We start from the raw sequence: 17,549 nt of genomic DNA, 5'->3' as shown, positions 1-17,549 counted from the left end.
TGGTGTCCTTGTGCCTGGAATGCATCTCTCATGCCCATCCGTCACTGAGACAATGCCTACCAATCCCACGACTGTGAACGTTACTTCCTCAAAAAGCACTTCCCTTACCCCCAAGTAAATTAGGTCACCTTATCATTCTCTCAGATGACTCCACTTCTTGTCATAACATTTAGCATGTTTTATAAATACGTATTTATTTGTGAGTTTATTTGTGTGACATTGACCTCCCCTACCCATAACTAAATTCCAAAACCAACAGGATGAAGGCCGTTTGGCATAGCAGTTGTATCTCAAAGGTGAACCACATTTGGTAAACCATTAAGCAATGATTTGCTTATTTTTGTTTATCACTTTGCTAAGTTCAATGCCAGAACAGGTTTTATCTGTAGCTTGGTAATGGCTGGAAATATTTTGGGGGTTTTGTCACCAAGAGCTTCTCTGTTGCTTCCCTCCTCCACTGACTCGGTGTATTGAAAGACAGTGGGTAACAAACTCTATGTATTGATTCATAATTAGCTTATTTTATCACTTTATTCATCCAAGGCATGTAATACTGCTAATCAAAGCCTTCTAATTAGTAGCAGTGGACCAAGGAGACAATACTCTTGACATAATTATAGCCAAAAGCAGAGAGACGCAGCATTTAGGTTTGCTTTGAAAATGTACAGCTTGCCTGAGCTTTAAGATGTTGAAAGTTCTAGAAGATCTGTTTGGCTTACAAGGTCCTCATGCCATGCCTCCTGCCAGCCAGTCCTCTCCTGACACTTGGCACTTGCCCCTGCCTGCCACAATAAGCAAGTTTATGTGGAAGAAACAACTTTGATTTCCCTGTCTAGACTAAAGGCACACCTTTGAACCTGCTGCTTCTATCTTATGCAACTATTTGAACTCTTGCTCAGTCTGGAAAGCTCAGATGTCTTCTCCACCAGGGGGCATTTCTAACTGTAACGACAGGTCAGGGCGTGGGTGGTGGATTTCCACAGGACCCTCCCTATACTGTTCCTTGTCTATCTTATCCTTTAGATTTTGAGAGCTTGGAGGTGCTCCTATTATCCAACACAATGTTTGGTACATAGCAGGTGCTTGATATATGTATATCAAAACGAAGAAAGGCAGGAAGGGAGAGAGGAAGGAGGAAGGGAAAAGAGAGCTTTTGTTTTCTAGTGTTGGGGACCCTGATGGAAATAAAATTTGACATTTTTTTGAGAATCTCTGGATCTTAGTGGATGCAGATGACATAATCAAAAATCAGTATCAGTTAGTATATAATTAGGCAGATGCCTGATCGCATTAATTAGGGCTGTAAGAGTCAATTTTCTTTTCTGGGAAATTGGAGAAAAAGAAAGTAAAAATAAAAACTTCTGGAGTAAAAAAAAATAAAGCACAATATGAACATTGAAGAAACCCATTTGTTGTGCAAGAAGAATGGAAAGGAATGTTGTAAGCCTCACCTTTGAGAGCAATATCCTCTCTGAACAAAATGTAGTGTGTAGACAGGTCTGTTTCCAGGATGCTAATATCAAAATCTATCCAAAGCCAAGGGCCTTCCCAGACATGCTCCAAATTAGAGTCCCCAAGCAGCTTGGCACACATGAAAAAAAATTCATATTCACCATTACTGACCTCTTGGGCCTCCTATCCTCTGATCCACTTGAGCAGGGCAAGACTGAAATGCCAAGGCTCATTTCTGACCTGCAATCATTGATTTTGGTGCTGGCGTGGCATCCTAGTTACAGGTAGGTGGAAGGCAGGCTCTCCCTCCGTGGTCTCCTAACAGCTGACTCTCTGCAGGTAGAAAGATTGTGCGCTAGTGTGCCCAGGCCACCCCAAGTGTCCTGACCTCGTCTGCTCTCGGAAGAAAGTGCACTGGCTCCACTTCACAGAGGATGAAATAGAAAACTCAAGGCAGGATGTCAGGCATGCTTAGTATCTAGAACCCGCACTCTACCTAATGAGCCATACTGACGGGCAGCCTCAAGGCAAAGGGAGGCTGTGGTTCGCTTTAGTTTAACTCAGTTCAACAGTCACTTTGTCATCATTATCCTCATTGCTAACATTTTTTGAGCTTTGAATAATGCCTATCACCACGTCTCCTATATCTTTTAATCCACACATTGGCCATTTGAGATAGGTCCCTTTTATTTGCCATCTTGCATTTTGATATTAGGAAATCAAAGCTCAGAGAGCACATACCATTCATCCAACCAGGTTTGAACCCAAACCTATCCTGCTCCACAGACTGAGCTCTGAACCACTGGATGCTACTGTTGAAGCCGCCATTCTATCTCCTTTGGCTTCTTCCCCTTGGTTTCTATGGCTGCTTAAGTTTCCCATCTGGTCCTCTGACTTGCTGCTTTATATAGGAGGGGCAAACCATAGCCCATAGGCCAGATCTCACCTGTAACCTGTTTGGGTAAATAAAGTTTTATTAGAATACCACCACGCTCATTAATTTACACACTACCCAAGGGTGCTTGCATGCTACAATGGCAGAGTTTTGTAGCTGAGACAAAGACAACATGGCCTACAAAGATGCAAATATTTACTACCTAACTCCTGACAAACATAGTTTGCTGACTCCTGATATAGGAGAAAAGACAAACACTATGCTAAAAACTTAACTTTCAATATCTCATTTAACTCTTACTGCAATCCTGTGTTTGTGTGTGCATGTGTGTGTGTGTAGGGAGACACGATAGTCCATTTGAAGGACTTCTTTACCATATCCAGTGGGAAGTAGGGTTGTCCTGTGATATTTCCAAAGACAGAGCCACAGCCCCATGCTCTAGTAACTCAAGGATTCAAATTGAGTTTCTGCAAAACGTACCAATTCCCCCAAACTTGAGTTATTCAACACTGCCCTGTGAGGTGGTCCCATTTTGCAAATCCCATTTTGCAAATAAAGAAACTGAGGTTCAAAGAATTGAAATACCTTGGCCAAGGTCACAGAGCTTGTAAATGATAGAGCTGAACTCCAGGCAGTCTGGCTCTAGAGCCCACGCTGTCTGCCACGGGTCCGGCACCGTGTAAGCACGAGCCACGTGCTGCTGAGCAAGACATGGCCCTGCCCAAGCGGAGCTCCCGTGAGGGAGGAGACCAAGGCAAGATGACCTCCCGGATGGAGGACAGCGGGGGCAGGGCTGTGGGAGCTCAGAGACATGCACTTGTTCATGCAGCTCTGGGCATCACCAGACTCCCAGAACGTACTGACGGCAGCTGGGCACACAGAAAAGGAGCCCACACAAGAAAAGTGGTGGCAGGTGGCACAGTCACTCTGTTTCCCCAAATCTGCTGGCAATTGCTTGACCAAATCATTTCCTAATAGCCTTCATTATAAATAATCATTTTTGAATATGATTTGCTCTCGCCAGCCTGCTCCCTGACTTCTGTCCTTGGAAACACCATGGGACCGCCCACTTCCCACTGGATAAGGCGGCGAAGTCCTTCCAATGCACCATCACATCTTCCTGTTGCTTTTCTCTGGGGTAAAGAGCTCAAATTCCTCCAACCATCCTTACTGTCACACTTTCCAAATCTCATAATAATTCTCTTTCTCTTGAACTTTAGGCCTGAAATTTTAGATCTGCAAAAAAGCTCATAATGAATATTTTTATGATAAGTTTCTCTAAGAGCTCAAGGCTATGAAAAAGGTTATATACCTTTATATACCTCCCAGCACTAAGTAATGATAAGAATATGTCCTGTTGGATTTCCACTTTCACCTTGGTTTACTAGGAAGCTCACAGCAAAGAGTATGCTCTGCTTCTCTTCCCTTTCCTAACTATTTTTCACCTCCTATCTTCTATTATATACTAATCACTTTTGGTTTTATGGTATCTGCATTTTATTACATACTATCTCATGGATCGCATTCTACGTTATCACTCGAATCCCCCACCCACTGTGTGAAGTAGGGGCTGGTGCCATAAACACTCCTGTTTCACAGGAGAGAGTGCCAGTGGTGACTAGTGAGTGAGTGATAGAAGTCTCTGATGGTCCTCACGCTTCAATAATAAAAATGATGCTGCTGCCAATAGTAATAATGTCAGTAACGACGACAGGAGCCAACACTTATTAATATTAAGAGCTTCCGGCCTGACAGGCACTTTTCTGAATGCTTTATGAGTGTGTCACCTCATTTGAATCTGGCAGCCAGCTTCTTAAGTAATATGATTAGCCACATATTACAGATGGGAAAACAGAAGCTCAGAGAGGTTAAGTGATCTACCCCGCCTCACAGGTGCACAAAATGGCAGAGCCGGCATTGACACCTAGGCTGTCTGTCTTCAGAATGTGTGTGCTTGTCCAGGTCACACTACCGAGATTATTAGACCCCTCTGGGCCACTCCACGTGGGGTTTCAGGGGTCCTGGTATTTCAGATAAACTCCGGCCCCATATGATTCTGGACCTCACCCTGGGGAATGTTCACCCTGCCCTCCCCGCCCCCACGGCAAGGGTTTCCGGCTCTCGCCATCTGCCTGTGTGCCCTGCGTGCTCCTCCAAGTTCCTGCACCCTGCGTAGTCCATCGGGCTCAGACACGGCTGGGGAACAGAAAGGCCGCTCCAGCCATCGGCCTGCAAGGCTCGTGGAGGGCAGCTGAGGCCTGGCTTGAGACTGTATCGTTCATACAAAGGTCCCTGTTCAGGCAAGACAAGGGCAGTGGTGACCAGGGGACACCTCCAGGCCAGAAAACAGGAAAGAAGGAAGGAAGCCAGGAGGTCTGCTGGCTGATCCTTACTAGACCTACTATGTGCCGGGTACTGCGTTATGGGAGCCAAATATTCTTCTCACTTTAAATGAGGAGACTGAGCTGGCAGACATGAGATGACTTGTCCTAGGTCATCCAGCAAGCGTAGACGTGCACACAGGAACAACTCCTTGTTAGAGAAAGGTCTTGCGTATTTCCTTCCAGGAGACAGAATGTCACTCCTGCTTGTGGGGCTGTGGTTCCAACTGGGGATATGGAAGGAGGGCAGCACCCGCAGGGGCTGGAGTACGGGCGGAAGCACGGGACGCTGGGGGAGCTTTGGGGAGTGCGATCCTACCTGCAGCAAGAGAAGGCAATGGATGCCGCTGCTTCTCTCCAGGGTGGGGGGGAAGACTCAGGCGAGCAGGGGTGGCTAGGAGAGAAACTCCCTCCTGCTCCTGGGTCCCACCCATCTCAGTACCCTTCTCTGTCTCCTATCCCGGAGGGTGAGGAGTGGGGTTGGGGCTGGGTGCTGGCTGACTACTGCTGGACGCCCATGCCCGACTCTCTCCACCCCCACGCCCTTCACTATGCAAGAAAGGAAGGGAGGGAAGGAGAAAGGGGAGAAAGGAAGGAAGGGAAGGAAAAAGAAGGAAGGAGGATGTTTCAAATGAGATTTTACACTTTTGTGAGTTGCCCGACACCTGTGAGTCACAGGACATCCCTTGTCATTAGGCAAACACCAAGGAACCATCAGGCGAGATGCATTTAAAGGTGGGCTGTGATTTCCATGGCAGGAACATGGCAGGGCTGCCCAAGTACAGAGACAGAGGCGTAAGTGCCAGAACAGGCATCGATTCAAGCAATGGTCCGACATTCCTGCTCGAGAGTACCAGGAAAGAGTCAAAGAGAGGAGGAAATGGATAGCAAAAGCCACAAAGATTTCCTTGCTCCCTTGGGAGACAGCAGGCTCATGGAGCACCACAGCACCAAAACTGGAGGAGAGGCCTGCAGTGCTTTCTCTTTCAGTTTCATTTTTATTCCTCCTGCCTTTACTGTTACTTGAGATTTGCCACAGCACCCTGGGGACTCTCAAACCCTACGATTGTGCACGGTCGGTGTGGAGCCCAATCCGTAATGGCGATCAAGGCAAAAATGAGAACAGTGGCAGCTACTGCTTACCGAGCACCTACTGTGTGCCACACGTGGTGTCGGGCACACCCTTTGCTCATCCCAGAAATGAAGGGTGGGCTCTTTAATGGCCCTGGAGTCCTGCACTTCTGCAAACTGCTCTCTGCCACCAAGTTCTCAGTTCATCTGTGATTAGATCAGAGTATAAACTCCCTCCCTTTCCTTCCCCTTGTGGAAATTCTGCAGCACGGGCAGGGATCCAGAAGCAGGGAACCTTCCTTGCAGCTGCCTGCCAATGCTTTGCAGCGCCAGGGCGGATGGCGCACTGCAGGGCCCAGCGCCTGACAGTTGTCCTTGGCGGGCGTGTGGTGTGTACGCACGTCAGGGGAGGGGTACCGCCAAGCCCCTGCTGTGGCTGGTCCTGCCACCTCCCCCTGAAGGCTCCTCGGAGAGGCCCTCGGCTTCCTCCGGCCCCCGTGGAAGCTCCTGATCTAACTAACGCAGTGTTGCTGTCCTTTTGGCTCTGCCAGGCTGCGCTCGTCTTCTTCCTCTCTGTCGCAGTTTCCACATCTGCAGAATGGGAGTGATCTTGCCTGGCCTTGGCAGAACTTCCTGTGAGGCGGAAATGACCTAGTCGATCTAAAAACACCTTGAAAACTTCAGTAGTGCCGTTGAAGAGCAAAGGGTCCCTGGTGTCATTCTTATTTTTAATACAAGCACTAGTATTTTATTTTTCTTTTGAGATAGAGTCTCACTCTGTTGCCTGGGCTAGAGTGCCATGGCGTCAACTTAGCTCACAGCAACTTCAAACTCCTGAGCTCAAGTGATCTTCCTGCCTCAGCTTCCCAAGTGGCTGAGTCTACAGGCATGTGCCACCATGCCCGGCTAATTTTTTTTTCCTGTATATTTTTAGTTGTCCAGCTAGTTTCTTTCTATTTTTAGTAGAGACAGTGTCTCACTCTTGCTCAGGCTGGTCTCGAACTCATGAGCTCAAACGATCCGCCCACCTCAGCCTCCCAGAGTGCTAGGATTACAGGCATGAGCCACCAAGCACTATTATTTTAATCAGCCAAATACGTCTGACGGGTCTACACGGGAGCACAGTTCCCTTCATAATGGGAAGACTTCTCCAGTTTTATTCATGATTGCTTTAGACTATCTACAGGATGAGATTACCAAGTGTAGGGTGAGTTCCCAGGTGCCACATAAGCACAGCTGCTGGTGCTCAGACAGCGAAAGACTTCCCTGCCTTCTTCCACTGAACCTGTATCCACGCCCTATGCGGAAAGTGTCGACACCTTAACATTGGCAAAGAACCTAGAACCAAGAACCTTCTGTCTCCTAGAAGTGGCCTGTGCCAACGCCACAGCCTACAGATGAATCTGCTCACAACAGTGCAAATCACTGGCTGTGCAGCTTCTTGTCTTTTCTGCACTGAGCTGATGGACGAGGGGAGTGAGACATAGCCACGCACCTCTTCCCTGCCCCTCCCCTATGACACACAGTTTTTCCTCTGATGATAAATCCCAAAGGCTCTAGATCCTTCTATCTGTCTGAGCAGGCAGCTCCCCTAGCGTATGGCCCCGGGAAGAATAAACCAAATTCTTTAAAGTCAGAAAAGTGTAAGCTAAAAAATTGGTAAGAAAATGTTCCCAATGATGTAGTGAAATAGAAATGCATTGAGAAATAGCAGAAAAAAACCTCTGGAAAGAATTCAAAATGCTGAGAAATACAGAGATACTATTAAGCTAATGCTCTTTCATCTATGAGAAGCTGCATGAACTAGCCAGCAGTCGCATCTGATGGCCATAGAGCTTTTCCCCTGGAGAGAGCCAGCTGGAGGTGACCTTCCAGATGTAGCGGCAGGAGCAGCCAAGGCCTCTGGCTGGGGGGATGCCCAGACTGGGCGATAGTCCGGACGGGGCAGGTGCCCTGAGGCTGGCAGGAAAGGCAGCTCCAAGAAATGCCGAGTCCCCGCCCTTGACATGGAACAGCGAAAAGAATGAACCACTTGCCCCAAAACAGTTACAAAGAAGCAAGAGAGGAGAAGGCAAGAGGAAGGGCTGCAGAGGAACCACAAAGCAAGGGAGAAGGAAGAGAAAGGAGGGGTGTGGGAAAGAGGAAGGCGAGAGAGAGAGAGGTAGTGGGGCAAAGAGAGTGGGGAGGAGGTGGAGGGATGGAGGAGATGGAGAGAGAGTCAGGGAGGAGCCATGCAGGGAAAAAACATCAGAGGAGGGGAAGGAGGAGGGAAGACAGAGAGGGAGATAAAAGGGAGAGAATTCGACTGGATGTGTAACATTTTCTGTCTTGAGCTAGACTGTGGGTTCACCATACTTGATATGCTCACTTTGCTATTCTCCACGTTTTACATGCCTGAAACAGTTTACAATTTTTTAAAAAAAGGAAGAGGAGGGAGAAGAAAGAGGATAAAAATGAAGAGGAGGTAGAGGAAGACAGTAACCAGATCTTCCTGGGTTCTTTGACAGATACAGTTAAAGTGCTGGAGGGGTAGAAGAAAATAGCGTTGGTGGCCTGCCCACCCACTGGGGAGGCCCCTGGGAACAGGAAGCCTGTCTACGCCACTAGGTCCGCTTTCAAGCGAGGCACTTGAACTGGAACTAGACAGAGGCCACGGCCCTCCACCATTCTCGCTGCCACTGTCCAGTTCCACCCCCGCCTCCCACCCAGTGCATTACCCAAGCAGTGCAGCCAGTGTTCCCCAGCTCCCGCTCTGCACCAGCGACCATGCCGGGGCTGGGACACGCCAGCAACCCTGCTCCGCTTGAGGCATTTACAGGTGGAAGAGAGCCGCCGAGAGCAGCGTTTCCTCGGCTGTGAAATCGGGGTAGGGGTGGGGGCTATCTCAGTGGATTTTAGGCAAGGCTTGCTTGGAGTGCTAAGATTTCAGGGTGTGGCTCAGAGTGACTTTTTCTGGATCAGCTCTACTTTATTCTGCTTTAGATATTGGAATTGTGCTTAAGCTTGGATTTGGAAAGGTGATTCTGCTGCTAAAGGAATTTTTAAAGTTCTCATTAAGATCCTCCCCAAGGTCTAAAGTTTTAAAGTTCTGTGTTCTATTTATAAGGCTGCATGATTCCTTGAAGCCTCTAACTGTAATCATTCATTCATTCATTCATTCATCCATTCAACAAATATTTACTGAGGTTTCTCAATAAATAGGGCAGAGGCAGGCAATAAACAAATAAATAAACAGGCTAACAGGATAGGGTGCTGCTGCCCAGAGGGACGTGGAAGGTGGAGATGGGGTTAGGGAGGGTCTTCTGGAGATGGCAGCCTTGGAAGGATCTGGGGGAAGAGCAAATGCAAAGGCCAGATGATAAAAATGAGTCTGACGTGTCCAGGGCTAGGGACCAGGTCATAGAAAGCAAGGGGAACAGTCATGTGAGATGAGATGGGATCAGGAAGGAGGCAGATGACATAGGGACTCGAAGGTTATGGAATGACTTTGGAGTTCAATTTAAATGTAGCAAAGCACTTTCGAGGGTTTCAAAGGGGGGCCTGATGTGATCCGGCTAAATTTTATTAAATATAAAGTTTACTCTGGCTGCCATGTGTAGGACAGATGGTGACGGGGACAAGGATGGAGACTACTCTAAAGCTGGTACCCATGAGAGGGACGGAGACCTGGGGGTGAAGAGCAGACACTGTTGTGAAGAAAGGGTCAAAGGTAGTACATAGAAAGATGGGAACAAGATTTCGTGATCAGTACACATCCAACACCTTTCTAGACCCCGAGTATATAAGCCTGGATCTTTTTTTTTTTTTTTTTTTTTTTTTTGAGACAGAGTCTCGCTTTGTTGCACAGGCTAGAGTGAGTGCCGTGGCGTCAGCCTAGCTCACAGCAACCTCAAACTCCTGGGCTCAAGCAATCCTGCTGCCTCAGCCTCCCGAGTAGCTGGGACTACAGGCATGTGCCACCACGCCCGGCTAATTTTATATATATATATATTAGTTGGCCAATTAATTTCTTTCTATTTATAGTAGAGACGGGGTCTTGCTCTTGCTCAGGCTGGTTTCGAACTCCTGACCTCGAGCAATCCGCCCGCCTCGGCCTCCCAAAGTGCTAGGATTACAGGCTTGAGCCACCGCGCCCGGCCTAAGCCTGGATCTTAACTTCACCCTTTGGTGCCGAATTCTGCCCTCGGCTACACCCAGGCTTAGTAATTCCACACGACAAAAAGAAAGCCAGTTCCCTTTGTCTTCTTGACCCTTTGTGGAAAAATGTAGATTTAGAGCCCTCCAGAATATACCAGCTCCCTTTTTAAGAAAGCTGCTGAGGCATTTCAAATTGGAAAGACAAATGAAGATTTGGACCACAAGCATTAACTCTTTGATTTCAGATGGGCATACAGTAACATTTGCCAATAGATTTGACCAAGCGATTAACTGAATACAAATGGAAGGAAATGGAAACAAGACCCAGGGGTCAACAACCAATAGTAAGTGCCTTCCAAAGTCTCAGCGCTGTGCCTAGTACTTTGAAGGAAAAAAAAGGAGTATATGACACATCCCCACCCTTCTAGAAGTCATCCTTCAGCTGGGGAAACACGACCAATGCATAAAATAGAAGTCTGGCCAACTCAATGGAGGGAGGACTCAGGTCTCCATCACAGGCCCAAGCCTGGCATCGGGGAGGATGGGTTCCAGTCCCACCTCTGTGACTTAGGACAAGTCATCTAACCTTTCTGGGCCTGATTCTTCTTCCAGGATAATGCTCCCAGACTTCCTCATGGGGATTACATGGGCTCTGAAAATGCTTTGTAAGTTGTAAGGTGTGGTATAAATAGTAGAGGTGGTTATTACTGACTCTCTAAGTACAGAAGGAAAAGTGGGATGCCATGTGTCAGCAAACAGGGCCTTCCCTGGAAAACAAAAACCCTGATGAAGAGCCTCTTTCTCCAAAATCACCAAGGTCTTCCCAGGGCCTAAAGCAGGGATTGTCAAACTATGGCCCCCAGGCCAAACCCACCCAGCTGCCCATTTCATAAATAAAGTTTTATTGGAACACATGCACAGCCATTTGTTTACATATTGTCCATCACTTCTTTCTCATCACATGGGCAGAGTTGAATGGTTGCAACAGAGACCGTGTGGCCAGTGAAGCTGGTATTTACTATGTGGCCCTTTAAAGATCAAATTTGCTGACTCCCAGCCCAAAGGGTAAAGTTTGAATCTCAGTTAGCATGTAAAGCACCATGATACTTAAAAGCAGGATTTGGATACATGAAGCGAATCAGACACCTTCCTCCAAGTCCTCCCCAAGTCTGCACAACATTTTGTAACACTTCCCAGGGACCGGTTCCACATGAGGTTGGCAGCACAAGGTCCTTTCTTAGTGCTGCAGTAGGGATCAAGTGTTATTCCTCCTTGGAATCGTTAGTGTTTATTACAGTGCCCACATCATAACCGGCTCTCAATAAAGTTTAATCAAATTAAATCTGAGTCATAAATTAAGGCAGCATAATACACTAAAGAACAGACACAGTTCCTTCATCCCAGAGACTTACGGATAATATATCACTGAAACAGAAAGTTGGAAGTGAATTGGCTCTTAATGAATTGGTTATGCAAATATTTATTCCATGGCAACTATATGGAACTATTCCATCCCGTAGATGCTAACGCAAATTAGACAAAATGGCATTATATTCATTTGTTCTCCAAGAATTCACGTAAGACCTGCGCTGTGTCAAGCTGGGGGTAAGGGTGGGGGCTCAGACTATCACCACGTGTTCTGCACTTGAGATCATAGTCTAGTTGAAGAGGCTGGAAGACAGCAGACGATCACGATACAGGGAGACGAGTGCAATGCCAAAGTGGGCAAGGTATGAAGGTGGCGGGAGGAGGGGCAGGATTCCTGGGAAGGCACATTCTCTCCCACAAACCCACCTGTAGTTTGCCCTCCCAAGGGCATGTGGAGGGATCAAGACCAACGCACGAGCATCTCACGGGCTCCCGCTGCTGGGTTCTACCTGGAGAGCCAACATTGACTATGCTGGCCGTTTTATATAGATTATCTCACTTAATCGTCGCAACAAATCTATGTGGTTTTACAAAGACTAAGTCACTTGTTCCCAGTCAATAGTGAGAAAGTGGAGGATTCTTGTTGCAACCTACGCAGACAGTGTTAAATGTTTCTGCATCTACCAAATGGACACGGATTCCATGAGGACCATCTGATGCGGACCAAAGGCATAGCTGGAACATAAACAGTTGCTTTGTGTTCAATAAGTCAATAACCGAGGGAGGAAAGAATAAGTGTTGCGAAGATCAGCAATAACTCCGGGCGGCTGGGTGTGCGGCGGGCTGCTGTGAACACCTCGGGGAGCGATTCTGGACTCCGGCCAGGATATTAATTAAGCCCTAATGACTAACGTGCGGGGAACTCCCCGTCTATTAGTGGGCAGCTGGGAGCCCGTGAGACTTAAGGGCGTCCAGAGGGTTACTCCTCTCAGCCAGGGGCACTCCCCGGGGTGTGCCTGCGCAGAGGTTCACGGTGGATGTTGAAGGCAGGGAGTTGGGACACAAATAAAAGTAAGTTTAAAGAGGAAATTTTGTGTTCCCTAAACTTGCTAGGCTCTGTCCAGGATGCAAGAGGTTACCCATTAGCTTGACCATTGGAATTTTCATTTTCAACTGAAATAAAATGGCAACTAAGACCCCAAGCTTTCCCAATGAGATGGACTCCCTGTGGCTAATAAAGACGCCCAAGTTGAGACAACAGACCCACGTGGCCATGGCGAGTGAGACAAGGGCAGTCACACAGACTTCGTTCCCGGAGAGGTCAGACGTCCTGTTTGTGCCTCTGAGCTAAGGGCTTGTTCCTGTAACTAGAGCTGAGACATTTGGCAGAAAACTCCTCCCCCAGCCTGAAAAGGGCACCCAACAAAGACTTCCGGTTTGGGGCTTAGAAATTACCTAATCGGTACTCAGTTATTTTCAACAAATCAGGACACAACAAATTTTAAACTTTCATTTACATATACAAACCTGATTGACCACTGGGGCGGGAACTGTCCCTACTTAGGCCAGTTCCCCTCTTTGTTCTCCAAGATGTGCTTTTGTTTCACACCAGAGTCTGTATCTCCCCATCTGCAGATTGTTTTTTATAGAAAATAAAGCTCTCCCTTTTTCCTCCCCAGATTTCATAGTCTTTTGTTAACACAACTGTTCAGACTTACCCTATACCAAACGTAGTGTAACACCAATAAACATATGAAAAAATGCTCAATCTTAAATTAATTCCATGATGAGAATGAGATATAATTTCTCTCTCATTTTATTAGCAATAAAAAAAAATCATCATAAATTGACCAAACGCCGTGGCAAAGAGGTCTGGTGAAAGGGTCTTCCCATGCAGTAATGGTGGGGTTTCACATTGGTAGAATATTCTGGAAGGAAAAGTGGTAACTTGGTAATATTAACAAAATGCAAAATGTATGGCCACTTTGACCCACTGATTCTTCTTCTTGGAATTTATTCCAAGGAGATTAGACAAGTGCTCCAAGGTTCACATGGAAAAATGTTATTTATAGCATTATTAACCACTTCAGTACGGCACTCACCAGCCACGAAACCTTGCCCACAGCCGGCACCCATAGTCTGCACAATAGTTTATGCCATGCATTGACGACAAATCCGTTTTGCTCTTGTGTGATGAGGAAAGCTTTAAAGCACTGAAAGCTTGCTTTACTTTACAGGCAGCTTTACTTGTAATGTAAATCAGAATAGATAACATATACATATATGTTTTCATTATGTTATTTTTAAATGTTCACAATTTTATTTTGATAAATGAAAAATTAGAAAAGTCATATCACGGCTGTCGGCTAAAGTTGACATGTGCGTTCATCTGTGGCTATCGACTATAGTCGACACTGGTACCGAAGTGGTTAATAATATCAAATATTTAGAAATAACCTAAATGTCTACCAAAATATCATTTAAATAGATCAGGTTATAGCTAGACAACAAAGTCTTGTTAGCTTACTTGAAAGGACAGCGTGATCTATAAACCAGAATGTGTGACTTTCTCCAGGTTGTTCACTGATAAAAAGGCTTTCCCCCTCTAAACCTGCCCATGTACGCAATTGAGCGTAAGCACTGCACAAAGAGATGCCAACAGTGAACTTCACCAAATCGCTGGTGCATACTAGCTCTTTCTGGGTGGTGACATTTCAGGTGTCTTCCCCCTTCTTTTTTTGTTTATCTATATTATTTGAATTTTTGCAATGTACTGATAATATCTTTACAAACAGAAACCCAACTGTTTTTAAAGATAAAAAAAGAGAGAGAGAGAGAACATCTAAAGGGTACATAAATTTCATGGAGAAAAGGCAGGGCTAAAACTAGAATAATGGTTGATTTTCAGAATGGAAATGTGGAGGGAGTTTGAAACCTGCTTGCTAGCCTTGCACAAAAGGTTAGTTCTTCCCAGTCCAGGAGCAAACAGGAGGGCCCACTGGTAGGAACCTGCTCCAGCACTGGTACTTGGGTTCAAATGTCAGTTCTACACCTTACCAGGTGGGCACCTTGGAGCACATATGTTAACCTCTGTGCCTCCGTTTCCCCAATTATAAAATGGGGGACTGCTAGCACCTTCCTCTAAGTGTCACAATGACTAAAGGAGACAGTGAACAAAAACACCTATCACAATGCCTGGTGAATACTCACTGTTCACTAGACATTAGCTCTTATGAAAACCAGCTTCAGACAATCATAGCCTATGTGAGTTAATGTTCCCAGAATGAAGTGCTAATGAGCAGTTAAGAAGAAAGTAAAGAATAATGAAGCAAGGAAACGCACAAAAGTAGGCATACAAATATCTAAGCTCTGTAGTACAAGGGTCAAGGGTGTGACCTGCATGGTTTCAGGATGTGACCATCTCATAAATCTCAACTGCTCACTCTTAAAATGGAGATCATTTATAGAAGGTCATTTTGAGGATTAAATGCTAACACAGCACTTAGTAACAGTACGTTTTGAATACACATTTGCAACTATTAATGAAAATAATTATTACTGACTGTGGGATCAGGTAGTGAGCTCCCTGTCACTACAGGTATCCTGGCAGGTGTAATTATTTGAAGAGGAGGATGCAGAGAGGACTTAGCATGGATGGAAGGAATGGACTACTATTATTCTTCCAGACCTAAAAATCCTTTTCAAAGTCTTTGAAATGTAGAATTGATTTTAAAAGTGGGGTTGTTTGGTATTGTTGTGCAGAGTGACGGAGAACCCCCAACCCAAGCAGGGGCCAGCACTGCGTTTCAGACAGGTGAAGCAAGTGAGGTGGGCCCTCCAAACTCTGCTCATTCTCTGTTCCAAGAGAGGTTTTACCTGGCTCTAGAAAGTTGCAGATGGTGGTTCACCCACCATTTGGGCCCTGTGAGTTTGCTGAAAGCTATGGTCCCTCTCTTCAGAGACATGAGCATCCACACGCTCTCTGGCATTCACAACAAGGAAACCTGGCTGCAGGTGATTACAATAGTAATAATAGCAATGACAGGAAACACACACTGATTGCTTACTGTGTGCCGGGCTCTGGGCTGAGCACCTTGCAGACTTTGTCTCACTGACTTCCCATCAGACCCATCAGTCTGTGTCTGCGCTATCATCCCTTGTCATCCCCCCTTTGCAGATGGGAAAAACACCCACCAAGTCCTTCAGCCAGTAAGGGGCAGGGTTTGAACCCAGTTCTAAGGTACAATCGGAATATGAGGAGTGGTTAGTTGTAGAAGGTGATGACAAGTTGACAACTCATTCGCATTTTAGATGAATTCTAGTCTCTTTCAGGACTTTTTGCACATTCTCCCAGCCCCACTGGGTTAGCTGGACTTTCTCAAGGCAGCTGGGAGCAGGAAAAGACAATGTTGCGTGGGCATTATTTACAAACCCTGGGGAAAGCAGAAGCCTTAGGGACAAAGCTGGGGCTGCACCCACTTAATGGATACCCCAAAAGGCAGGATGGAAGCTGTCATTAACAGTCCCCATTTGGGAGCTAATGTTTTGATCTATATGATATGGCTGGGTGCTAGAGGAAGAATATTTTCTCAGAGATAGCCAAGTACTTGTGGACTAATTTATCACTTTTATTTTCTTTTAGAATCCCTTGGTCAATCCAGACAGGCTTGGAACTTGCCTCATCCCAGGGCCACTGGGATCCCTTGGACTTGGCAGCAAACTCTCTAATTTGCTTTGCCATGGGAAGGCCAGGGGATGTATCCATATATCTCTCCAGGCCTGCAGGGGTCTTTAAATCCTGCTGCCAAGTCACTGATACCATCTGTCCACATACTAGGCAGATACCAAAAGGACAGAGTCATAACCTCATGGTTAAGAACATGGACTTTTGGCTAGACACAGTGGCTCTCTCCTGTAATCCCAGCACTCTGGGAGATTGAGATGGGAGGATAGCTTGAGGTCAGGTGTTCAAGACCAGCCTGAGCAAGAGTAAGAACCCATCTCTATTAAAAATAGAAAAAATTAGCCAGGCATGGTGATGTGCCTATAGTCCCAGCTACTCAGAAGGATCACTTGAGCCCAGGAGTTTGAGGTTGCAGTAAGCTATGATGATGCCACTGCACTCTAGCCAAGGCAATAGAGCAAGACTCTGTCAAAAAAAAAAAAAAAAAGCACATATTTTGGAATGGCAGACACCTGGGTTCAAATTCCAGCTTCTCTACTGAATACTTAACCTCTAAGCTTCAGTCTCCTCATCAGTCTAAGACGGATAACAACACCTCATGAATTTGTAGGGATCAAATAAGATAATACAAAATTGGAAAGGCAGTTGGGTATCTTTATGCCAGTTACTTAACCTTCCTGGGCCTCAGCTGCTTCAACTGTAAAATGGGGACAATGATAGAATCTACCTTCATAGGGTAGTTTTGTGATAAATAAATGAATTATGGCTCGGAAAGTGCTTAGCACAGCACCTGTCACATCAGCTAGTACTCAGTAAACAGGAGTTGTTATAAGTAATGCATGTAAAGCTCTCAGCATGGTAAAAATAAATGTCCAATAAATGGTGGCTATTATTATTACAAAGTACAAGTTCCTCAGAGAATTTCAACCACGTTTATCTCTTGCAAATCAATAAAATATGAAGATGTTGGGGGAAATCTTGCCCTTAAGTAAATGCTGCAATCATAGCAGAGAGAACCCAGGAGCCCTGTAGCCTCGGCAGGATACCCTGGGACCTCCACCTGCCCCGAGTGAGGCTCCCCTTTGCTCCCACAGGACCTGCCCTCATTCAGCCACCCAGTCTTTCAACAAATGCTCACCCCGCACCTACAGTGGGCCAGACAGAGGGCCGGGAATACCCAAGCAGAGAATGAGATGGCTCCAGCTCATCTATAGGGCAGTGAGGCAGATACACATTAAATAAACACATACGCAAATGATGACTTAATGCCAGCTGCAATTTGTGGTGTGAAGAATGCAATGAGAATGTACAATGGGAGTCCCCATGTGGTCTACCTCCAGGGGTATGTGTAAGGGGGAGTCATCGTAAAGACTCCCAAGGAGCATTTAAGCTGGGACTTGACAGATGAATAGGAGTTGGCTGGGTGGTGCCTGGGAGTGAGGGAGGAAAGGGCTCAGGCAGGCAGGCATTTTGTTCAAAGCCCTGTACCCACAAAGTACCTGGCTCACCAGGAGAACAGAGAGAAGGGCAGTGTGGTTGACTTATTCCTAGACGCTCCACT

General features: G+C 46.3%; 1 protein-coding gene across 1 annotated transcript in view; it reads right to left on the bottom strand.

The window, feature by feature from the left end:
* The window catches only part of DOCK2 (dedicator of cytokinesis 2), a 392,475-nt gene that overhangs the window by 165,745 nt on the left and 209,181 nt on the right, over positions 1–17,549 (bottom strand). The window lies entirely within an intron of this gene.

This window comes from Microcebus murinus, chromosome 21 (genome assembly GCF_040939455.1).
Source record: "Microcebus murinus isolate Inina chromosome 21, M.murinus_Inina_mat1.0, whole genome shotgun sequence".
Classification (NCBI taxonomy): domain Eukaryota; kingdom Metazoa; phylum Chordata; class Mammalia; order Primates; family Cheirogaleidae; genus Microcebus; species Microcebus murinus.
This window is presented reverse-complemented; position numbering and strand designations above follow the sequence as displayed.